This window comes from Anabas testudineus, chromosome 14 (assembly GCF_900324465.2).
Source record: "Anabas testudineus chromosome 14, fAnaTes1.2, whole genome shotgun sequence".
NCBI lineage: Eukaryota > Metazoa > Chordata > Actinopteri > Anabantiformes > Anabantidae > Anabas > Anabas testudineus.
The window spans coordinates 1,778,335-1,802,380 of record NC_046623.1 but is presented as its reverse complement, the minus strand read 5'-3'; the positions used below and the strand labels follow the sequence as shown (position 1 = coordinate 1,802,380).

At 39.6% G+C, this 24,046-nt stretch overlaps 1 protein-coding gene across 1 annotated transcript in view; it reads left to right on the top strand.

Annotated features, from left to right (window-relative positions):
- The window catches only part of pknox2 (pbx/knotted 1 homeobox 2), a 75,332-nt gene that overhangs the window by 8,815 nt on the left and 42,471 nt on the right, over positions 1-24,046 (top strand). The window contains exon 2 of the mRNA XM_026370334.1: positions 11,035-11,116. The gene's annotated coding sequence lies outside the window, so the exon portion shown is untranslated. The remainder of the gene's footprint in view (positions 1-11,034; positions 11,117-24,046) is intronic.

Sequence of the window (24,046 nt, the reverse complement as noted above, 5' to 3'; positions counted from 1 at the left end):
AAATGTAAAAGTATGGCCACGATTTATTCCACATAAACCAGGTGACCAGCAAAAATCTAAAGTGTTCAGGTTGTTAAGTTTAATTTGTGAACAGATTCCAGGAGAGAACGACCTCAAAAATCAGATTCCTGAGAATCTCTTTATTTCTTTTCTTCAGTTCACAAATTAAACCCCTTATTTTTAAAACATTCAAAGTTGACACCCTTCGAGTAATTAATAAAGGGGTCAAAGCTCTGTGTCACTGTGGAGACTTGGCTGATTTTACCCTACTTTCTCTACTAAAAGCTAATTAATCTGTAACACACACATACATTTATTAGTTCATTACATATTTGCTGGCTGTAAATGAACTAAAGCTGTCAAATAAATGTGGAGTTAAATTATGATATTTCCTCCTATATATTAATTACAGTAATGTAAGTAAGTAGCTTTTACTAATGTACAGTACCTCTATTAAAAGTATACATACTGCCTCTGTGTTTTATGCATTTACAGGTTTAAAATTTCAGATGAGAAACCCAAATAAAGCATTTTATTTTGAAATGCTACAAGTAACTATGATTTGCAGAAGGATTTGAACTGTTACACTGCAGTGAAAGCAGAGCAGTCCTAATAACACTGTTTCTTGTATGAACCCACACCAGCAAGTTTACCTCTTCAAATACTGCTGCTGGATGCATTTCCCCGGTTGGAAACAGTTCAGTTGTTATTTGCTGTGTGGAGCCAATCAGGACCAAGTCCAGTTATGTTACCTTGCCTGGAGTTAATCTGAACTGCCTATAAAGGCATAGGGAGTTTTGAAAATGCAATAACTTTAAATTTTACAACCCAATTAAAGTCTGATTTCCACAGCATCTTTATTAAACACCAGTGAAAAGTGATGCATATAATTAGAAGAACTATGAACCCTAAACTTTTAATATCTTAGTTGTTTTAAACATTTGTGTATCACTGCCATAGATCTTATAATATAGTATATAGTTTGGTCAAATTGTAGAATCATGCATCAGAGACAGAGAGTTTAAAGCTCTGTGCAGCTCTCAGATGCTTGCTTTTTGTTCTTCTACACTAAATGGCAAGAACAACTTATCTGACACCAAATGTTTCAGTTGCAGTCTTTTAGTCCTGCAGCATTTTTGGCAGTGACGCCTTTTCTCTAACCTGTGCCAAAAGCCTGTGAAACACGGTGAGCTATTTTCAGCATTGAGATTTCTTATTTTTTTTCATTGAATGAGAAGGTAAAAAAAAAAAGAAAGAAACAACAGCCATTAGTTATTTTAAAAAAGATGGTAAGTGTGATTGGTTTTTAATAAAGGTCGCTGGTGCAGCACCTGTAGTCACTGCAGTGTAAGACAGAGAGGTTGTGCTGGGTTTTATGGTTTACACACGTTTTACACTTTAAAATACCTCTATTCATATAACCCATGCTTTTTTAAACTAAAAATATCAACACAATCTGAAATTGATCAAAACCCCATTTAGACTCCTCTACATACAAAAGTTTGCAGCCAGAAAGGTGACAAGTCATTTCTGAGGAATTCATAACAAAGTTTAGAGTACTTTTAATTATCTCAGAGAGAAAGAAGGAAAGAAAGAAGAAAATAATAAAAAGTGACACACGGTCATGCACCCACACACGTCTCCCACTCTTTGTGTAACTTCATAAAGGTTCCTCTCCAAAGAGTGATGGTGGCTCTGTGCTAAATGTGAGTTCTAAACAGCTGCCGAAGACGGCGTGCGGGTAAATACAGCAGCTTGGAGGTTGCGCGGTGTCATGGCTGCCGCTATGTGACGAGGCTCCTCATCGAGAGAGCAGGGGAAGCTTTCCAACTGGCCCTCCACTCAGCCGCTTTTCCTCCGGTCAAGGTCTCCTTACCCATGTGGTATGTCAGCGCCCCGTCTCCCTGCTGGCACTGCTTTGGCATTGCTGCAGTGTCAGTGTGGTGTAAATGAGAGTTGGAAATGTGATAGTGCTGATTGTGGCTCCCATTTATTTGCTTTTGGTAAGAGAACATTTTTGTAGGGTTAAACCGTCTCCTAAGGGAAGTCATGTTTGTGCCTCGAAATAAACGGAGTCTGTTTACTTTAATCCTGCACTCGAATACAAATACATGTCATCGTCTAGAACTGCATCAACTAGTAAAATGTCAAGTGGTTAGGTTAGTCTGGGTACAATATACATTTAGAAATATTTCTGTGAAGGTATGTTAGTTGGTGGCTCACATTGTCTCCAAAGTTTCTAATTGTTAAATGAAACTGTTGATCATTTCATTCCATAACATTGTTGGTTGGCAAAAGAAATAAATAAATAAAAATTGGCAGGAGAGCGCTGTGAAAAGTGGAATAGTTCAGCTGGGGATGTTTCAGTAGCAGGTGGCGATGGGAAGGATAGAAACTTTTTGAGGCACCAAGTCTGAAAAGCGCCCGAGCGACTGTATACCACTAATACTTTTTACTTTTTAAAATACTTTACTGCTGTATTTCTGGCAAGTTAGGCACACTTGTGCATTGTCGCCTGCAACTGTTGTGACATCATTGCCTCCCTTGTTGCTATTGGAGTTAGCAAGTTGGCTTAAAACCATCCTATTAACATGAAAAGTAAGAAGTTAATATACCATGCGTGCATATGTTAGGACAGCTACTGGAACGTGTAGTATTGCAGCAGAATATTTCTACACTGTGCCACTGCTAGTTTTATGCCAATGATCTGAGTTCTTCTTCCAGGATTGCGAGGTAGAGAGCTAAAGTGACCCATTGGCATGCACCACATCTACTAACTTAAAGGCCAATTTCTTAGCTTTTAATTAGACCTCATGCCAGTTAATTAGCATCCATTCATCCACTGGGATTTTGGTGTCTATGTTTTCATCTCCGTTAATTGACAAAAAGAGCAGTCGTCCTAAAACTTGTTTTTCACGTTTAATGAAATAAATAAAGGTCAACACTCTGCGAGGGTAGTGGACTGCGGACTGCTGCCTGTCAGGCTGTGAAGGAGACATGTACGATGACAAGAGAAGGATGACGTGCACCTGAATTCTTGACGCCCACTTCTTAAACAAGCAGACTTAGGTTGATTGAGAATATGTTGAGTCCTGTGTGAACTGGTATGCTGCTGTCCATCTCCGAGAGTAGTTTTTACACACGGTGGACATTTAATACATAGCAACTTAAATTGAATGCCACAACTTTTTATCATGGGAAATAGACAGAAGAGCAGACAATAGATAACATGACAGAAAATTCTCTGCAGGCTCAAACCAGAGGAATCTAATGCCTTATTGTAGGGAACTGTACACACTGAGCAAACAACTGAGGCAACCGCCTGTGAAAGAGTTAACTCTCTTCCTCTGGACTCTCACCAGGAGGGAAGAGTTTGAAAGAAGCAGAAAAAAAAACAGGGTGAGCTCACTTCAGACACTGATGGGGAATTCCTCACTGTCTGTTCTGCTTTTGGCTGTCTCTGCCAAGTCCATTGTGTTTCCATCTTCACTGCCTACCCTGTTTCATGGCCAGACGATGAAAAGCAAAAGGAAAAGAAAAGAGACGAGAAACTGCTACATCGCATTCTTACACCTAACTATAAATAATGAGACCTTAGTGGAGATGAACGGTTGTTCAAATTTCCAAAGAGGGTCATGGTGCTTTAGCTGAAGCTTTCTGTGTCTAGAAGAAGAAACAACAGCCCTTATCGCTTTAATGTTAGTAGCACCTTAAATTAGACTAAAGAAGAGGCATTGAAAAAAACAACATGTAACTAACATCTACTAAAACCATTCGTTCTTCAAATGAAAACTTCTACTATTTGAAATGTTGACTTCTCCACAGCTGTCGTTCTTAACCTTTTTCCCCCACAAATACACTACACATATCAGAAGAGCCACAGCTGGATCCTGCCTGTCATGTCAGTCATGGCAGGTAAAGAATCAGAGCTTCTGTTCTTAAGTCACAAATCCAGCGGGTCCGGCAGGACAGCCAGCCGCCCTCCTGGACCAACGCAGCGTGTTTACTCAGTAGCCAGAGAAGAGATTGTGTTTCTGCCAGAGTCTGTTTAATCTACTTCTGTTGAAACACACTTGCTGTGCACTTGGTGGATTCTACTGCAAAAATATGTCTGAGCTCATTTGGTCTAGTGCTTACATAGAACACATATGATAAAGCCAGTCCCTGTTAGCACATGCTGTGCTATGCATGTATACATATATGTATAAAATAACAGATAAAGATCACAAGAGTTTATCATTTTCTATGTTCATCACAGTTATTGAAGTAACAAATGCTTTGTGTTTGTTCTGTGCAAGTCTGCAAAGTGCAAGAGCCAAGAGTCAGAGAAGAGCGTGGGTCAGATGCAGATGAATTTTTTTTTTTTTTTTATAAATTCTTAGCTAAACAGTAACAACAGTGCAATGTTTCGACCACTCTACACACTGTATTTGTAAAATGGATAAATCCCTGTAAAGTGAGTGTAACTGAACACTCCAAACACCTCAGTACAAAACATTTTGATGTTCCTGCACCTTTATTCTTCAGATCTTCTTTTTCACATCATTAGCCTCCGTTTTGATCATCTCGTTTTACCTCTCAAGTCTACAGATGATTTTTTTTCTTCTTCTTGACACAGCTCAATTAATTAAATAGAGAAACCCAATGGTGGCACTGAGGATTGGAACTTCTTTTCCAGAAGCCCAGACTGGAGGAAATTCGACTTGTCCCTTTTTGTTTGCTCAATCCATCCTGAGTCATCATGACATGGATATTTTTAGCAGTAGATTCCTGTTTGGCTTTTCCCCCACAAGGGGCTATCATTTTCTATAAGACATGGAGGAATAATCAATGTTAAATAGCAGCTAGTATAAATAGTGTCTATTAGTGGCATAGACACAAAGTTAGAGAACCATGCTAAAAGTTAGATAGAGTGTGTGCAGCAGCTGGACGCAGTGCTCATGGTGGTGTATTTAGATATGTGTGTGTGTGTGTGTGTGAGGTGTTTTGTCTGGTGCAGCTGCCTGTATCAGCTGCATGCTCGTTAAATGTTGAGCTTAAACCCGTGGTGACGCCGCACCAGCTCTGGTTACTCCTGTGGGAATACCTGCCACTGTCATCGTGAGACCCAGATATTTCCTTGGAATTAGCCTCAGATGTTTGAAGTTCGACTGACGGGCAAAAAGTTGCAAGAACTGAGCAACTGAGAACTGATTATTATTATTATTTAATTTTATTTTAATTTATAGTTTCAATATTAGCGAGCGCTCCATAAGGAGACTTCACTTTTCCTTCACTATATCTGAGGATTCAGCTTGTGAAGCACTACCTGCGGTTCTATTGTCCCACATGTGTGAACCTCACATACAGCTGAGGTGGGTTCTTCACAGCCCTGTACAATAGTGTAACCCCCCCCACCCCATACTGTCTGATTCCTCACTGTTAAGATGGCCGAGTGACCCGATATCCTGTTTGTCAGAGGAACAGAAATCTTTGTGATTGTTGCACATCCTGCCGGTCGGTGATCTGTGCCACACACAGCTGCCGGGCATGAAGACTTATTTAGCCTCTATTGTGCTGCTTGGAAACAATCACACTCTGTGCTGAGTTAATCTTCAGTGCCAGGGAATGATTTTGAAGTGTGTGGTTGCTGGGTTGGTTGTCAGTATGCGTGGGAGATTCCTGCTAGTGTTGGGTGCGCGAGCCACTCGCATTATCATGCAAAATTAATTATTTGCCTCTTTTTTTATGTCCTCCTGAATCTCAGTGCAGTAAAAAACCTGCCTGTGTTTTATTGAAATGAAATTACGGCATAATGTCACTTTCGCTATTAGCACCTAGGGTCTGTGCATGCCAATTGATCCTGCTGTTGTCATAGCAACGTAGACCACTAAACCTCTGCACAGCTGTTGTTATGGAAGCCCTTTAACAGCTGGGAGGCTATAGCTGCAGAGGGATTGTGGGAAACGGGTCCTTTGGTTCTCCCTTCACACCTTGACCCCAAAACTCCTGCTAGCGTAAAGAGGAATATTTGGGAATCTTAAAGGTGCCCATCTGGAGTTTGCTCGCCACTCTGCAGAGCCTCCATATGATCAGAAAGAAAGTTTAGAAGTTGTGAATATTCAATCACTCCCTGTGTCTCCTCTCTCAACCTGCTTTGCCGCAAATGCGAGCAGTGAAATCAAATGAGTCAAATGAGGCCAGATTACCTCCCAGGGTTAGCCTGATGCATTGGAGCATATCCCATTATTGATATGAGCAAATGTTGTACACAGTGCAACAATAAAATAATGATTTGACAACCTGTCCAGGGAGGACTGCTCTCCGAGTCCAATGCCTTCAGCCAGATTAAAGCCAAAACGTAAATCAAGACCCAGGTCTCATGGTCTTCCTGAACAGTTTTTTCAATTGTATCTGGATTATATAATATAAATAAATAAATATATAAATATATTTCCATTATTATGTTGTTAGACTGTAGATGCTAATATAAAATATTTTATTATGCTTGTGATGTAAACTGTCAGTAGCTGGTTTGTTGTTGTTGTTTCATTTCTTACAAGTGTACATCTTTGTACACGTGTACATTTTTTTCAGAACATAAAGTCATTATATTGTATTTTTTCCAATTGTTCTCATCCCCAACTCCTCAAAATACAAAACAGAGAAAAGCAGCTAATCCTCACAAAAGCAAAATAAATCATTTATTTTCTGGGGCATTAAAAATCTGAGCTAACAGATGTAAAGAAAATATTTATTTGCATGTTGAATGGAGTAAAAAGTACAGTGTTCCCTTCTTTAAAGTAGTAGAGCTAGCTGAAACATTTTCTACATATATACAGTTTGTGTACCTGTGTACACATACAGAGTCTGTAGTGTGAGTGATAGTGGGCAGACTCAGGAATGCTAATGTTTCCTCTGTGGCTTTCATGAGGAACGCCACGGTGATTAGACCTCCAGTCCCCTGGGTGGAGCCCCTTGCTGTACCGACTCTTGCTCTGATTTACTTTGACGTCAACAGGAAGGTCATCTGGGTCCCGGAGGGGTCATGGAGAGATGGTGAATGGTGTGTGTTTTTGTGTGTGAGGCAGAGCTCTTGGTCTACGGAGACTCTCCTCTAGGATCCTAGACTGGGGCCAGAGGGATGACCAAGGCAAGGGAGGAAGGGCCCTTGGAGCTTAGGGAGGGCTTCAGGAAGGATTACTGAGAGGCTAAAATGTTTTCTTTGTGGCTGAAAGAAACCTTAGAAATGCTCTCACCCAAATCTCCCATGGTTTGAGGGGGATGTTTGGGATAGAAACTCGAGCTACATCCTCAAGAGTTCTTCATTTTCTTTTCCTTCTTTTTTCACAGTTTGCACTGTTTTACGAAAGATCCTGATAAATCCAGGTTGAACCAATGTTATAGCTGAGTTTCCTTCCAAATAAAGAATATTTATCTAATAGTGAAATCTGAAGGTAATGAAGAGAAACAAGAAGGAAAGTAATGGTTTATTGGTAATAAACAAACTACAAGATAGATCACTAAACCACAATTTTAAACTTAGTCCTTCTCCATTACACCCTGTACATTTCATATTTTCTAGCTTTCACGAATGAATGTTTCAAAATGACTGTATCAGAACATCATCAGGCAGACTTTTTGTTATCATTAAAAAAAAAAGGGTGAAAACCAAATCGCAATAACAACTTATACCCTACAATGTACAAAGAGTATACAGACACACCGAAATCACGACTGGTTCAAGATGGTGTAGGTTTGTTGTTATTTATAACATGTTAACTCTTTTTAAACATAATTTTTTTTTTGTATCTATACAAAAGACAACATTGGCATATTAAACATTTTTTATGTGATATAGGCTCTAAAGGATTGAAGATTCTGCAACGTTCTGAATGTACAGAACTTCCTGATGATTATCCAGTGAACTGCTTTTTTTGCTGCACCTTAAATGACACTTTTAACTGAGTTTTCTCAACATCTGCATGATGGTGGGATAAAATATTACCTTCTTATCAAAAAACACTTGAGCGTTTCTTGCTAAATCTCGTTTTTAACCCCCAATTGATTAGGGGCCCCTGGTAGTACCTACCTACGAGGCACACTAGCCCCCACTGAGCTGTGCAGGCCTGGTTAAATACCATCCCTTCAGAGGCTGTGTGTTGCAGCAGATTGCTGAAAGTATAGGTGGCCTGCTGTGAGGCCTGACCACACTCCCACTGTTCTGGAGGAGCTTTAAGCGAAAGATCAGGTGTCTAGCCCTGAATGCTTGATTGAACTTAAATCTTTTGCATGTGCGGCACTGTCTTTGCTGCGCCCTGCGCCTCCTTGCTCAGACATTAGCAGCCAGTCGGTTGCTCGAAGGAATGTAGGTTATACAGCTCTCTGACCTTCCTGTTTTCACCTTAGTCACTGAAATCTATAACCAGATGTAATTTAATTGCATGAATAGAGAACTGCATAAAAACTGCACATTACCTGTGAATCAAGTTGGAAAACAACAACATAACTTGGACCAAACATCCAGAAGTTGAAGCTGAAATTTAATTTGACTTGCCTAAATGTTCTTTCCTAACATTAGAGGTTGTTTTTTAAAAATCTTAAATTCTACTTAGTCACTAATTTTAGTCGTCAGCCTCAGATTTACTTCTGTCTTTATTTCCTCAGATGGACACAATAGAACATAACATGAAATTCTATTATCATGACTAAAATCTGAGTACCCCTGAGGAATGTGTTAAATTGAGTTTACCCAACTCGTTTTTTTTTTTCTGTTAGCTTAAAATGAAATTAAGTAAAATCTGTGTGTTTTGTCCACTTTCAGGCCATATTTGGCCCAAAGGGGGCTGAGTGGTTAGTATTACCATTTCACAATTTAATCATCAATAAAACTTGATTGACTACTGTGTTTTGAAGAACTTCCCTGCTGAAGGTTGGTGAAGGGTAAAATACAGTCCAGCATCTACCAAAGTTAGCAGCATTCTGTCAGACACATTGATTACTGACACTATATCTCATTACCTTCAGTTCCTAATAAACAGTATGTGATGGCTGCAGACACCACTAATTAACTTACATCCAGTCCATCCAGTCCATCCAGTCCATCCAGTCTAGCAGTCCAGATCCAGACCCAAAGAGGCATCTATCTGAACAGTGGAGATTCACATCAAATAATAAACCTTATTTTAACAAGCTTGATCATCTTGGCAGAGGTGTGAAGGTCCTTGTGTCTCTTATCCAATAGGATAAGATCTTAGATCCCCTGTTTTTGCCAGCAGGCAGAGGTAACTGGTTAAATTCAGATTAAGGCAAGGGGAAATGTACAGTAAATCTATAGTATACTGTGTCACACCTCACTTACACCAGATGTTGAGCCTCAGGATCTAACAACATGTCTATTCAAAAAGAGCAGCATGAGCTGCAGATTAGCAGAGCAACCGTAGCAGCGTCTGTGCTACAGAGGAATGTTAAACACAAATAGTCATGCAGCAAGCAAGAGAAATAGGCGGCTTGTTCTAAAGTCAGATAAGTAGACACACAATCATGCCTCTCTTCATTCTACAATGAACACAGGTGGATAGGGTGAAATTTTTTATCATTGTTTCATCATTTTGTCATTACAAAAAGAAAATACTTAAAAAAACAAACACTTATTTTATAGTACAGCAATCCCTAGTATAACTTAAAATATCATCCTTCTTGCATGTAAACATCACTAAGAAATATTCTTAATACTAGAGACATTTTTCTTTAAAATGTGTCTTAATATTAGAGAGAAATGATTATGATTACTTATATACAGTTTTTTTTTTTGCTTCTGTCATAGATACAAGTGGTTCTACCTTTACTTAAGGATTTCATACATTATTACCTTTTGTAGCTGAGAGCTGAAAATATTAGAGAGGATTATGATTGCTTGGTTTCCAGTTGATATGGTTATAAAATAAAAAATAGGAGAATTTGTGAAGAATTTAATTCAGTATTAACAAATATAATGTCCCTAAGAAAATAACACTAAAACAATTCTGATCGTTCATGTCTTTATTGAGAACAACCACTAAAACCTCATAGGGACAGTGGCAAAAGTATGCAACCCCCCAGCCTTTTGATTGGGTTGAGGTCTGGGCTCTGACTTGTCCACTCCAAATGGCAGATTTTGTTTTTCTGAAGCCATTCTGTTGGGTGTTTTGGGTCATTGTCCTGTAACATCACCCAACATCTACAGAGTTTCAGCTGACGTACAAACATTCTCACATTATCCTGAAGAATTTTTTGATGCACTTGTGAATTCACCTTCCTCCAAATCACTGCAAGCTGGCCAGGCCTTACTGCGGCAAAGCAGGCCCAAATCATGATGTTTTCTTCGTATTAGCATTCAGTTTCCAATACTACTACAAACATCTTCCACAGAGCAGAGGATGTTTTTATAATTGCCAACACAACCCACAGAAAGACCCAAATCAACATCGGATGTGTCCTTTTAACATGTTGTTTGTGTCCAACGACTCATGTATCTTGTTCCTCTGTGCCATGGAGCTCTATTGTTGTCCAAAAACTATTAAAAACACATTAATGAGTCACTGCTGTACTTTTAACGTGTTCCGTCATTACCATGAGCACACACTCAACTTTATTTTGATCAGCCTCCTGTATGTACTGTACACTGCTGTCCCCTCCTGCTGCTGGAAACTCTCTAGAACATGAAATGGGAATTTATTTACAATTAACAAGCCCCCTATTGCAAATGCAATATTACCTTAATTAAAACTACAGTTGTTCATTTTTTGTTGGGTCAGAACGTATTGAGACGGACTAATGCATGCTAGTTTGGCCTTTTTGTTGGATTTGTTGACAGTATAGTATAAGGTCAACTGATGCAGATTCTGGCAGCGTTTAATGAGTCAGGCTGCTTTTCATACCCCTGATGCTGATGCTTCTACTGCATCCCTGTGGCATTTAGTTGCTGATCTTTTGCATGCCACCATTTTTAATGTCCTTGCCAGTAATACTGACTTAATTGAGCTACATTTCTAAAACATTGTCATCTATTGACAGGCTTTGTGTGAAGTGTTGGATACTGGGCAACCGAGCAGACGACAACACTGAAAGCTGCTGCGTTGCTGTGGGCAAGCTAACTGTAAGTTTTCACTTGCCTTCTTGTAAACCAATATGATATATCTCAGTTGTTTCTGTTAATACATGTCATTAACAAAGCTGTGTGCTGTTTAAAGTATGTGTTATATGAACAGAATGTTCATTTAGTGTTGACAGACTTTCACTGACAACAGATGTGGCTGAGCTAATCTGTTATCCTCAGATGCCAGCACCACTCTGGACAATGGATTTCAAATGAAACAATCAAGATGTGCTTTAAGTATAGACTGGCAGATTTCATTTTAGAGTTTGAAACCAAAATATGGGATGAATCTAGTTGGAATTACCACATTTTTATGCTGTGGCTGGAGGCATTGTGGTTTGAGGTTGCCCATCTATTTGCAATATGTTGAAGGAATGTTCTCAAATTTGACTTGAATGTCTGCTTGGACTGGATGAACTGATTAGACTTTAGTAGTCTAAGGACAAGGTCACTGTCACTTTAACTCTGTCCCCTTCTTGTCAGCACAATATTTTAGGAATGACTGGTGGGATTTTTATTACATTTAGCACAATCGTCCACCTGGACTGAATATGACTCTGGACAGACATACATGGAAGCTGCACATTGACTGGTTGGTGGGGGTTTACAAGCACAATGTGGTAATTATACAGTATTTTATTAGTCTGTATTTGGTCAGTCGCCTCACCTGAATTCTTATAAGCTGCATTAGACTAGGACAAAATGCCCCAAAATAAACAGGAAGTGAAGACAGCTGCGGTAAAGTAGTAGTACAGAGTCTCAGCATCTGGTGATGTCTGTGGGTTCCAGACTTCATGCAGTCACTGACCTCTGTAGGATTTGCAGCCAGACTAACAGTTTGGTTATATAGATACAACAGTAGATTTTCGTTTATAATTATGTTGATTTGTCTGAATACAACTCACTAAGGTTGAGTGTCTGAGAATAAAAATGGCTGTAATGTGCTGTTTGTCCAGTATTTTTGACCAGACTACATTTTAAACACTTTAAAATTACCTGTGGTGTTGTACAGAGCCAAAATAATGAAATTAAACTGTCCAAATATATATATAAATAAAGACATAACTGTGTAAGCATGATTTGATTTCTGACATTTGCAATTTAGACCCATCCCAACAAATGTGCCTTTAGATTTTAAGTGATTTGATTGAATAAACATTTATATCCATAAGACCAGACTATGGGAAGAAAAGACCACCGACACTCAACATATGTCTGCCTGTTTTCGGTCGTATAGTTTTAAATGAAAGATAATTACAGTTCCTTTCTAATGGCACCTGCTGCAGGAGAGAGTAGAGCAGTGTACTGGTTTCTGACAAGCACTTATGTAGCTGCTCAGTGTTGCTTTGGAGTAGATGTAGGTACTATACTATATTGCTGTGATGGAGTGGGCTAATAATGTCTTTGAATGGTTTATGAATGCCCATGACTGGAACTTTAATCATTCCCACCAAAACACAGTCAGTGATTCACACGCAAAATCTACCTGATGCAGCAATGTAGCCAAGTGGGCCCCAAGTACCCATCAGTGCAGATACACAGTAGTTTTGTCAAATGAAGATTTACTGATCTGTATTCAGGTTGTACATATGTATATATGACACATGTTTTAGCTCTAAGAGTATTTGGAAGGCAACATACAGCAGCTGTAGTGTAGTTATGTCTCAATCCATGCTCTGCTTTGAAGCATTTTACTATTGAACAAAACAGTTCTGAATACAATATACAAAATGGGTTAAGTGACTCTAGAGATCACAACCAGTTCCTATTACTAAATTACAAAAAAGGTGATGCAAGGCTAAGATCATATTCAAACAAGTTATTGCTTGTAGACTTGTCTCATTGTTTGTTGTTGGTGTCTACCTTCGCCTGAGCTTTTCCTTAGACAGTGATAATAGAAATTAGGTAGAAATTGCTGTCCTGGACTATTTGAATATTACAGCCTGTCCCTGTGGTTCAGATAGAAATGAGCCAAAGGACTTTTATGTCCTCCACTCCACTATATTTCAAACTAATGTGAAGAATTAAAAAAAGTTGTGGTTGTTATGATTAAACTTTTTTCCCAAGGTGTACCTTTTAATTCTCATTACTCAAAGTTCGAGCTTGAATCATGGCTCTCTTGGTAAAACATATACTGGTATTTGAGTTAACATCATTTCTCCTACACACTAGAGGTCATCACAGCTCATTGTGGAGTGTAATAATTGAGATTTGGCCTGTAGGCTGAATCAGGCAATGTTAATTTGTTTATTTTCTGTCATTATGGGACATGGGAATGTGTTTCAGCACATCTAATAGCTGGGGTATGTATACATTTTTCTATGTAGGGCATCTTGCTGCATTTAGTGTCGGCGTTTGGGTCTGTTTCAGTAGGACTCAGTACTGGTCCAGCTATCATTGGGTAAGGTCTACCAGTCAATTTGGTCTTAACCACATTGTCACCATATTACCCAGTCTTAACCATATATTTCCTACACATATATAATGAATAGAGGCGGCTGTGATTCAGTAGGTAGAGCTGGTTGTAACTGTGGGTAAGATGCTGAACCCTAAGTTGCTCCTTGTGGGGTTCCTTGCTTGTAAGTTGCTTTGGATAAAATATCTGCCCATTGACTAAATGGAGAAAAAAAATTAAATGGTGTTGGTACATAATTTAGAGTTTTAAAGAATAGTTCATTGATGTTTTGATTTAGTTTGGTAAAAGGGTTTTTTAACAGCAAGAGCACCAACATTTTTCTTACTTTTTCTTCTGCCATTCACCTTTGTAACACTGACCCCTTCATGTAAAGTGATATTTTTGTTTTGATTTGATCTTTATTTAGTATTTGTTGTTACAATTTGTGAATTCCGCTGTATTGGGAGGGAATCACAGAAAATATAAGAGCAAGAACAATGGAGGATCTGTAGACACATAGCAGCCTGTAGTAGACTGCCAGAGGAGTACTAAGACATGGGTCTCTTTTTACACAGGCTAATCGCTGCCGGTCTCCGTTTCCTCTTAAGTGTTCCCCACTTCTGCCCTCCCTCCACCCACCCGAAACCTCCACCACGATTCCCCACGAAGGATTGTTTTACGCTTAATTTTGTTAGACTTAATGAGATTTCACTAATTAAATCTCCTCCTGGTTGGAAACCCATTCACTACCACTGCCATACATTGCCCCCCCCTTTCGCTAACAATCACCCCAGCCCATGGAGTGATTGTTTGTAGAGCCATCTTAGACAAATAAACTTTTTCAGGGCCTGTGGGTGCAGCAATGACACCCCTATAATACTCTTTGAATTTCTAATTTTGCGCCAAGGTGCTCCACTGCACATGGGATAGCCAATAGATTTCCAGATCTGATGTGGTATGTAAGAAGAGGAATTAGTTCAACTAGATGCTAAAATGGAAAAAAGTTATTAGTATCTTATTCACAGTTTTGTTGACAGGTTTGTTTGAACTTCCCCCCTAAAAAAATCCGATGTCTTGTAATGTATATTACTACAAATGTATGGTAGTACAGTAGCCAGGGCTCAAATGCAGATCTATGTGGCAGGACTTCACTGACAAAAGGCACACATGTTCCAGATTCTGGTCCCTAATAATAATCCCTGCATTAGCTGTATAGCACTGCTAAAAGGGAAGTGCTGAAGGGTGGGACTACGCAGTTCAAGCTGTGAGGCATTGGAGGTCATTGTTAACAGCAGCCGCTTGCCCTGCTATTGTGGATTGTCCTCTGGGACTCTTCCATGGACTATTGTGGGAGCCAGCCTGCCGTTTTCCTGCTTGAGCCCTGGACACCCAGTGCCAACTCCACCGCATGGTTCTTCAGCCAAAAAGTCCATTATACCCCTCACCCCCTGTCCCTCACATGCCCCTGTGTCCATTGTAGCCCAGCTCCCCCATGCTTTGAGTCATTATGCAGACACACATACACACACACACACAAACAGCCTTGGACACACCAATGCTGTGGCCCTCGGGTGGGCGAGTGGGCAGTGCGCCCCTTTCAGAGGGGAGTGCTTTCTTGATGAAGGCCCATGCTGATCAGGTTTCTGCCACCTGTCATTCAGCTTAGGAGGCAGGAAAGGGAGTAAGAGTGGTTGTGGGTGGTGGGAGTGAGGGGGCGGAGCACACTTGGCGGGGTACACAAGATGCCATGGCAATCTGGCACCAAGCCTAAAGCTCGCTGTTGTTGCACTATAACCTCCAAGACTTTTCACAAGTCTATTTAGTTTAGTTTAGGGAATGGTGAATCCCCGATTGAGTCTAATAATAAAACGATGTCTTTATATCTTCTTAAAGGTGCAGTGTGTAAGATTATGTGACATCTAGCGCTAATGCTATTGTAGCTGTCTGGTTTCATGATGTTGCCTGTGGCCGCTACTATTGCTACTGTGGAGTATTAATCTGTGATGTGATAAGGTTACTTTGATACTTACATTCTTCCTTGATTTCTTCATCATTGAAACCAATTTCAAGCTTGAATTTCAACATGACAAGGCTTATTCTAAGCTAAAGAAACTGCAACGTACTTTCAGGTGATTGCACACTGAAAGCATGAAAACATATTTAGGAAAACTTTGTCATTTCTGCAAACCGATCCCTTTAAATCTTACATGCGGCATCTTCAACATTACTCAATAATACAGTACAAGTTTTACATGAAATGCCTTTTGAGATAGTTCGGTTAAATCTATGATTACAACCTTTTGTTTTAATGATGTTTCCTTCATAATACAAATCAAGGCCAAAAAGCTCAGATTTTATTAACCTTAATTTTATTGATGCATGTCAGATTATATCTTTCCCCACTTAAACAGTATATGTCAGCTCTGTATCATTATTTTATTGACAAAGAAGCTGAAAGGGCACATAATAGATCTGTCAAGACTGCACAATCTTTAATAAGAGACAGATTTGAATCTGCACCTGGGCATGAATTTACTTCAAAATATTGATAGACAGGCTGCTCTTATACTGTATAAGTCAGGGTAATACTAGTATTTCGAGTGAGTAAATATCAAGTGTGTCAAGCCATTAAATGTTGCATAATGGCTGTGTGTGTGTATTAAAATCCTTCATGTCCACAAGAATGTATCCCTGAATTTATTATGAAAAAAAGGCTTTGCTTGTAAGAAAGAAAGGAAATAGTTGCAATGTCATTGCAACATGAAATTGGACAGGGAGACTGAAGTAGGTTTAGGCAAAACAATCAAGAAAATGGTGTGAACTCTAGCTCAGTGGCAAAGCAAATATGGATCACTACCTGATAGACTAAAGTCTCAGATAGTCTGAAAAGCACAGAAAAAGCATATGTGCTGTACAGTTAAGGGGTTCTAACAAGTAAAAATCAAGTGAAACCTCAAAAATACATGTGAAGATGCTGCCATTTCATTGGCATCGCCCATCAATCTACTAAATGTGATTAAAATCAATCTAGAAATTGTAAAGTAAATAAGTACGATGACGTGAATGAACTTCATTGTTGTTTTAGAAATTCTTATAATAAAATATGAAAGGGGTTTAACTGAAGGGACAAACATTTTCAAGACAAACACTCTGGAGTAGGAAGCTCCTTGCCGTGGTAACAAAACAATATAACCTGCTGCAATTCATCACAGGAATTAATCTCTCAAACACAGCATGTTATTACAAATGAGATACTGGTGGAATGCTGGCAGTAAAGTGTTTAGGGTCCCATTTAGCCCTGCTCATGGAGAGAAATTCATTTGCCTCTCCTCCTGAGTTAGACTAGCAGGCTTCCTCAGCTGTGATCTCTGCCCTGCCAGGCTTTTGTGCTCACTTTGCCACATCTTAGTTAATTCAAGATGCCTGGATCATCATACCTTGAACTCTTGGGAACTGAGTTCAATGATGTTGCTAGTAATATACATTTTGTTGAGAAATTCAGTATCTCCTTTAGTTATAGCATTCTCGTGGTTTATGGTTTAAAGCTGACATTTGAGATTCCTCAAAGGGCAGTAGCACGTATTGAGGAACACCTTTCGCCTCTTCTGTCTAGGTAAATATCACACCATCTTCAGCAAAGAGTTTGTCAGATTCTATCGTCTGCACTCTGGCCTCAGATTAGGACGTAATGAAATAAGTTTAGGCTCTATTCTGGCTATAGTGGAGAAAAATCTCCCTTTAATCAAGGAAAGTCGGAAGGCAAACTACTGTGGGCTGACATACTCTCTCTGACCTTTCTGTTGCACAAATTTTGGGTCACGCTTGTGCTCTTCATTATTAACTTCACTGTGTGATCCCACATTTCCCTCCATTACACTCACTACCACTATGCTTAACCATCCTCCAATCCATCCATATCCATTTCTCCCTCACCCGGGCTCTTTACCCTACCAACCCTAATTGTAATTATGTTGATTTAACTTAGACACATGCGGCTCCCCTCCCTGCCATCTGAATGGAAGCTTATTAGTTGGAATATTTTTTTTTAAATTTATTTATTCCCATTTCTCAGGGTCCCTGTCGGCATTTCCAATTACTCTTGTCGTGCGGCTGTAATTGCCTCCATGCTAATGGCCGCCAGACAATCGTGCTAAATGAGGTGAGGCCGAGAGGCTAGGAGCCCGACTTCATTAAGAGCTAATGGGATTTTATAAGGGGGACTGAAGACCCAGCTCATCAAAAAGAGGGAGATGGAAGGAAAACAAAACAGATGGAGGGGGAGAGCCAAATCACAACTTAGCCTGCTCCCTTTCCTGGCACTCTGATAAAAAAAAAAAAAAGAGGTTACTCTTCGTCTAGAAGACCGCTATCTAATTATAGAGAACGACAATACTATTGAAAGACTCTGCAGTGATAGTGTAAAAATATACACACTGATAAATGGATACGTGCTCATAATTCCACTGGCTGTCCAGCCGAACATGAAAAGCAGCTATTTTTATACACCTCAGGCTCTTGGACACTGTCTCAAGGCAACTTTTTCTTTTCTTTTTTTTTTTTTTTTTTGGCAAAGAAATTGCAATAGATGTGTATAAATTATATATTTTAGAAGTGAGTGAACAGTCCTGTCCAAGTCCTCCCACGCTTTTCACACTTCATTTAGACAGGGAGAGACTTAGATTGGCGCAAACATGGATGGATGAGATGGATGCTTGAACACAACAGGACAAAACAATAAAACATAAATCTGCGTATAGGTTAAAGGCCAATACCAGGTCATAAAAATTATTCCAAGCTGTTATTCCTGCTTCCTGATGCTGAATTCTACCAAAATTACAATGCAAATATATGTTTTGCATGTGTGTTTTATTGATAATGTGGCTTCAAGGAAACAGGAACAGAAAGAAGTGAGTGAATATAATTGGAATAGAAAAGAAAAAGTCTCTGTTCAGGCCACTAAACCAGCTCCTCACAGAAGTAATGATCCTGTACTGATCCGTCTGCCCTTGAAATGTGTTGAAAGGCAGCCATCCATCTTTGTGAAATCGTTCTGTTCCTCAATGGAATACAGTTACATTGTGCGCTCTGCAGTTGCAAGAGCAGTTGCTCTGTACTTTAATTTGCCGCGCCATCTCCAAGCTGACACACTCTGTCCGCCATTGGTTTCACCTCAACGGCCGTTTCCACTCCTGTAGATGAGGGCCCTGCCAAATTCTATTACACGCTGAATAAACCAACGTGTTCACCTATGAGCGCCAAGCATTATAGAGTTAGTGGGGGTAATGGATACTGTAAAGTGACTGTACTACCACACTTATGTTCATTCTCTGGCTTTTAGGTGTCTCCAGGTTTGTACAGGGGAGCATGGAAGAGAATCAGTCTAGGCCAGTTTTATGGGTGTCAGCTATTGGCTATCAGGGCAAATGATAGAGCTGAACAAAATCATTCATTACTACACTACATTTGAGTTCAGATATGTTCACAAATTACATATAATGCAATTTGTTTGAAAACTAAAATCGTAATATAGTGGCCCTTTAAACTATGTCTAAACATGCTTGAATTGAAACTGAAGGCCACAACTCTACTAACTGTACTGGTAATAAAATACAAGATTTCTCCAGCTTTGGTATGAGCTGCTGTCAGAGGCTCATTGAATTGAATAGCACTGTGCAGAGATGCTCACTTCTGCAGGCTTTTGAGCATAGCTCCTAAATCTAACCAGTCATAGCAGATTATTTATTTCTGCTTGACTGATAAGTTTTGGAACTGGTCATTTTATAAGACTGATACCTGAACGGCTGGTAGAGTGCAGGCAGAACAGGGAGAGGGAGAGCTGGGCAGAGTGGAGTGGATTGTGTTCAAGTGTCATGCTAGAGGTCGCTTGACTCCCTAAAGTTATATATTGTAGCTTTAAATATGCCTGTGCCCCCATTAACATAGCTGAGCTACATTAAGTTGGGTAACTCTGAGTTACTAAATAATATCTACATGATTTAAGCAGCTTATTTGCTGGTATTGAACTGAAATCATGTTGAAGTTTTCTAACTTCTTGCTAAGTACTACACTCTACAAAATGTTCCGCCTGCCTCTCCCCCCGGAGACTTTCCTGAAGAATCTACTAAGTAAGGCAGATGTATCTAATCATTTGGGCTGTCGGGTGTTCGTGTCCTCTAAAATGCCATTTCAGGCTGTGCTGACGGTGGGATGGTGGTTGTGGTTTTAAGGCTCTGGGCCTGGAAGGAACAGCTGTCCTACAGCTGCCATCTTCTGCTTGTAGAAGGGAGGGGGGTGGCTGGTGGCGGGTGGAGGGGTCGGAACAGTCTCCTGGGTCAGAGCCCTGGTATGGCAGTCTCCCTGGCAACTGGAGTTGAGACTGTAGTGGTGGTCGCGTGTGTGTGTGTGTGTGTGTGTCCCTGTGTGTACAGTATGTGTATGTGTGTGTGTGTGATTTTAGGGGGTGGGGGAGAACAATCTGGCTACTGAGATCTGGAAAACTGGGGGTCGATCCTTATTTTATCTGTATCCCTTTTCGATTCTAAGACTGGCATTGACCAAGATACTATGGGACATGGCCAAAGTGTCATTCCTTTCTCAACAACCACATTCAAACCGCACGGAGAAGATTAATATTCTGTCTCTCCCTCTTTTCCACTTACTACTCTCTAAACTCAACACAAGGGAATGTGAAGCTCCCCCGAACAGGGCAAGACGTTGAGAAAGGGTAAAAAAAAAAAAAAAAAAAAAAAAAAGAGAGAAAAGGGAAGGGGTCGGGGGGGACCAGTGAAAAGAGGAGAACGTGAGTTTAGGAAGAAAGACGAGAGAGAGCAATGGTGAGAATGAGAAAGAAGATGGGGGATAGAGAAGAGAGGACAGGGGAGGGCTCTAGAGATGGAAAAGCTGAGGGGTTGGGGGGTGGGGGTCAGGGGATGAATAGAAGAGAGAAAGTGGATATGTGGAGATACTTGGCTTTGGCCCCATCAAAATAACGGTTGTCATGCTAACTCAACCTTCCTTTCTCTCCCTCACACACACACACACACACACACACACACACACACACACACACACACACACACACACACGTACAGTTTGTTTTAAAGAATAAAATCGATTTCTTCCTTAGTACAATGTCATGTTTTGTAGTGACTTAAAAATCCATTCAAATTGCACAAACTCAACAACAACAGGTCGTTTTAAAGTTTTAATCTTTTTTTTTTTTTTAAACTTTGATTTATATCCAAGCTGCATTTGCCTACTCTTTCCAGCCAGTGTATATAGTTACAGTGGCTTGGTACAGTGGTACAGCAATTATCGTATACAGTTGATTCTCACACTTTAACTTGAAATTATTGCGCCCACCAACCTTCTGTGCAAACACATTTGATAAAACAGCCCGAGTTTGTCTTGTACTTGGTGAGAAGCTCTGCACAGCACAGTCTATTACAATAAGCTTGCAAGACAAAAGCACAGTAACAGGTGTTAGCTGTGACACATGAACAGTGTGCATTGGCTTATCAAGGTGTGAGGGAGGAGTGTGCGTTTGAATGCGCGTGCGTCTGTATTTATTGTACAGAGAAAATTGACATCATCTGCATTTAATGGGTAAGAAGTGAATTTAAATTCGCTCTCATGTGTTTTTTTTTTTTTTGTTTCGTAGCTCAGTGAGCTTGGTGAGCTATGAAACTATTTAAAAAGTTAGGCATTTAAGATCTAAATTGGCTTTATGCTCATATTAATATGCAAATGTATGCAGTGGCTAAGAGAAACACTTTTTCAAACATTCATTAACACTACATAAACCTTATTGCACCTAATGGTATTTTTAAAACGTCCATGGAATCCAATTTAAGGATAATGTGTGTAATGCTGTAATACAGTCTTATCATGAGGTTTACTAACTTAACATGAGCTTTAGAGGAATATATCAATATTCAAAACTACTACATCAAGCAAATCTTCAGTAGTTCACACTACAGTGGCTACATATTAATGATTCGCCTCAAGAAGAACTTTTTATTTGTTGACCTTTCAAAATAAAAGCTAGTAACCACTATTACACCAATGTTGCTGTGACAGACACAGATATTCCAGATATGTACACATACATGACGCATTACTTATGAGGTGTTCTTGCCTCCATCAGGCTCACATTATGTTAAGACACAAGATCTATATAGGAGGTGTAGCGTAAGCTATCTGTCAGCTTCGGCTCTGGTGAGGCATTGAGGTACAGTACAGAATGTAGATCTTCTGTGTTTTGAATGCAGTTAGACTCCATAAGTGTTTAGTGTTCAATTCAATCCAATTTTATTTGTATAGCACCAAATCACAACGGAAGTAATTGCAAGGTACAGTGTAAGCTTTAAGACCTTACAAAATACTACTATATACTGAATTATATGGAAAAACCAACAATCCCACTTGAGCAAGCACTACGTGAAAGTGGGGAGGAAAAACTCCCTTTAGAGGAAGAAACCTCCAGCAGAACTAGGCTCAGGCTGGGCGGCCATCTGCCTCGACCGGTTGGGTTGAGTGGAAAGAGGAGAGAGAAAAAAACCCAGCAGGGCCAACCTGTTGCCAGTCTGCAGGAGTGAGGGAGACAAGAGAGGAGGAAGCAAAGTTACGAGAAAGAGAAAAGACATGCACTTGAAAAGACAAGTTAATGATATGCAATGGTGGCATTTGAATTGGATAGACAAGAGGATAGGAGAGGAGAGGAAAGAAGAGTCACCTGATCCATCTCTAACTATAAGCTTTATAAAAAAGGAAAGTTTTAAGTCTAGTCTTAAATGTAGAGAGGGTGTCTGCCTTCCGAACCTGAACTGGGAGCTGGTTCCACAGGAGAGGGGCTTGATAGCTAAAGGCTCTGCCTCCCATTCTACATTTGGAAACTCTAGGAACCACAAGTAAACCTGCAGTCCGAGAACAAAGTGTTCTGTTTGGAAAATATGGAACTATGAGGTTTTTAATATATGATGGAGCTTAATTTTTAAGTTAAACTATTTTCTGGATTTTACAGGGAGCCAATGGAGAGAAGCTAACGTTGGAGAAATATGATCTCTCTTACTAATTCCAGTCAGAACTCTGGCTGCAGCATTTTGGATTAACTGGAGGCTTTTTAAGGAGTTATTAGGACATCATATTAATAGTGAATTATAGTCCAGTCTGGAAGTAACGAATGCATGGACTAGTAGTCAGCATCACTTTGAGACAGGATTTTCAAATTTGCAAATAATACCAATATTCCTCAGGTGGAAAAAGGCAGTTCTAGAGATTTCTTTTATGTATGAAGTAAAGGAGATATCCTGGTCAAAGGTAACTCCAACACCTCACAGTATTACTTGAAGTTATGTCATCTAGGGTAAGAATCTTATTAGTTAAGCTGACTGCCCTCCTCTGTGTTTGTACATGGCTCTGAAATAAAAGAGCGAATCATTTCCTTAATTTTGTCAACAGAGTTTAAGATCAATTTCAACACTGTGTGTCAAAACAAGATCAAGGGTGTGATTAAAATAGTGAGTGGGTTTCTTTACATTTTAAGTAAAGCAAATGGAGTCTAATAGTGAATTAAATGCAGTGTTGAGGCAGTTTTTATCAACATCTACATGGATGTTTAAGTCACCCACCATAAAGACTTTATCTGCACTAAGAACTAAATCAGAAAGTCTGAGAATTCAGTTAAAAACTCAGAGCTAGTGACAGGACTGGTTTTTGACTTGGACTCTAAATTATTGGTGAGTTATTGGTGAATTGTTACATCCTAGTCAATTCTACAATAACCTAACATATCAGGTGAAGCAAATTACTTTATATTCTTATAAAAATAATTAGCTGTGTCAGATGATGTTAGTAAAAAGCCACTTTAGTTGGTTTAAAGCATTTGTTATGCTGTTTGATAGCACTAATATAGCATACCTACTGTAACCTACAGTATATGAAACATCTGCAGTGAAATTATTATTATGAACATGAAGTGATTCAGTTGGGATAACTCACTTTAAAGGTATTTCATAAATTTCAAGAGAAAGGTAACAAACCTGCACAACCAAATGTATAAATGCACAATTCGCATACATTTTAAGCACTGTTGAAAGGTGAGGTTATGAATATAACACCTGTGTACAGAGCTTGAAAACATTTAGCCAAATCAATTAAATCAAATCAAACTAACCAATCATTTATTAATTATTAATAATATATGAAGTGGTAAATGAAATAACTTTACGGGTTCCTGATTCCTGCTTGTCAAATAGTTTCTGGTTTGAAATCTTTCAGTTGTGGAGCTTAAAAATGTCAGCCAGCCTGTCAGCGTGAGTGGAAAAATGAAAGACGAACAGGCAAATCTACATGTGATATGTTCTTCCTCTTAGTTACAAGTGGGCCAGCTCTGGCCGCCTGATGACAGGAAAACACCAAACATAGAAGGGCTGGACAGTGTTTCCATAGAAACAGACCTCATGCTAAAAGGTCACTGTCAGAGGTTTTCCTCAGAAAAAGGCAGGAGGATTATAGGAGGTGGGAGTCAGACAAGA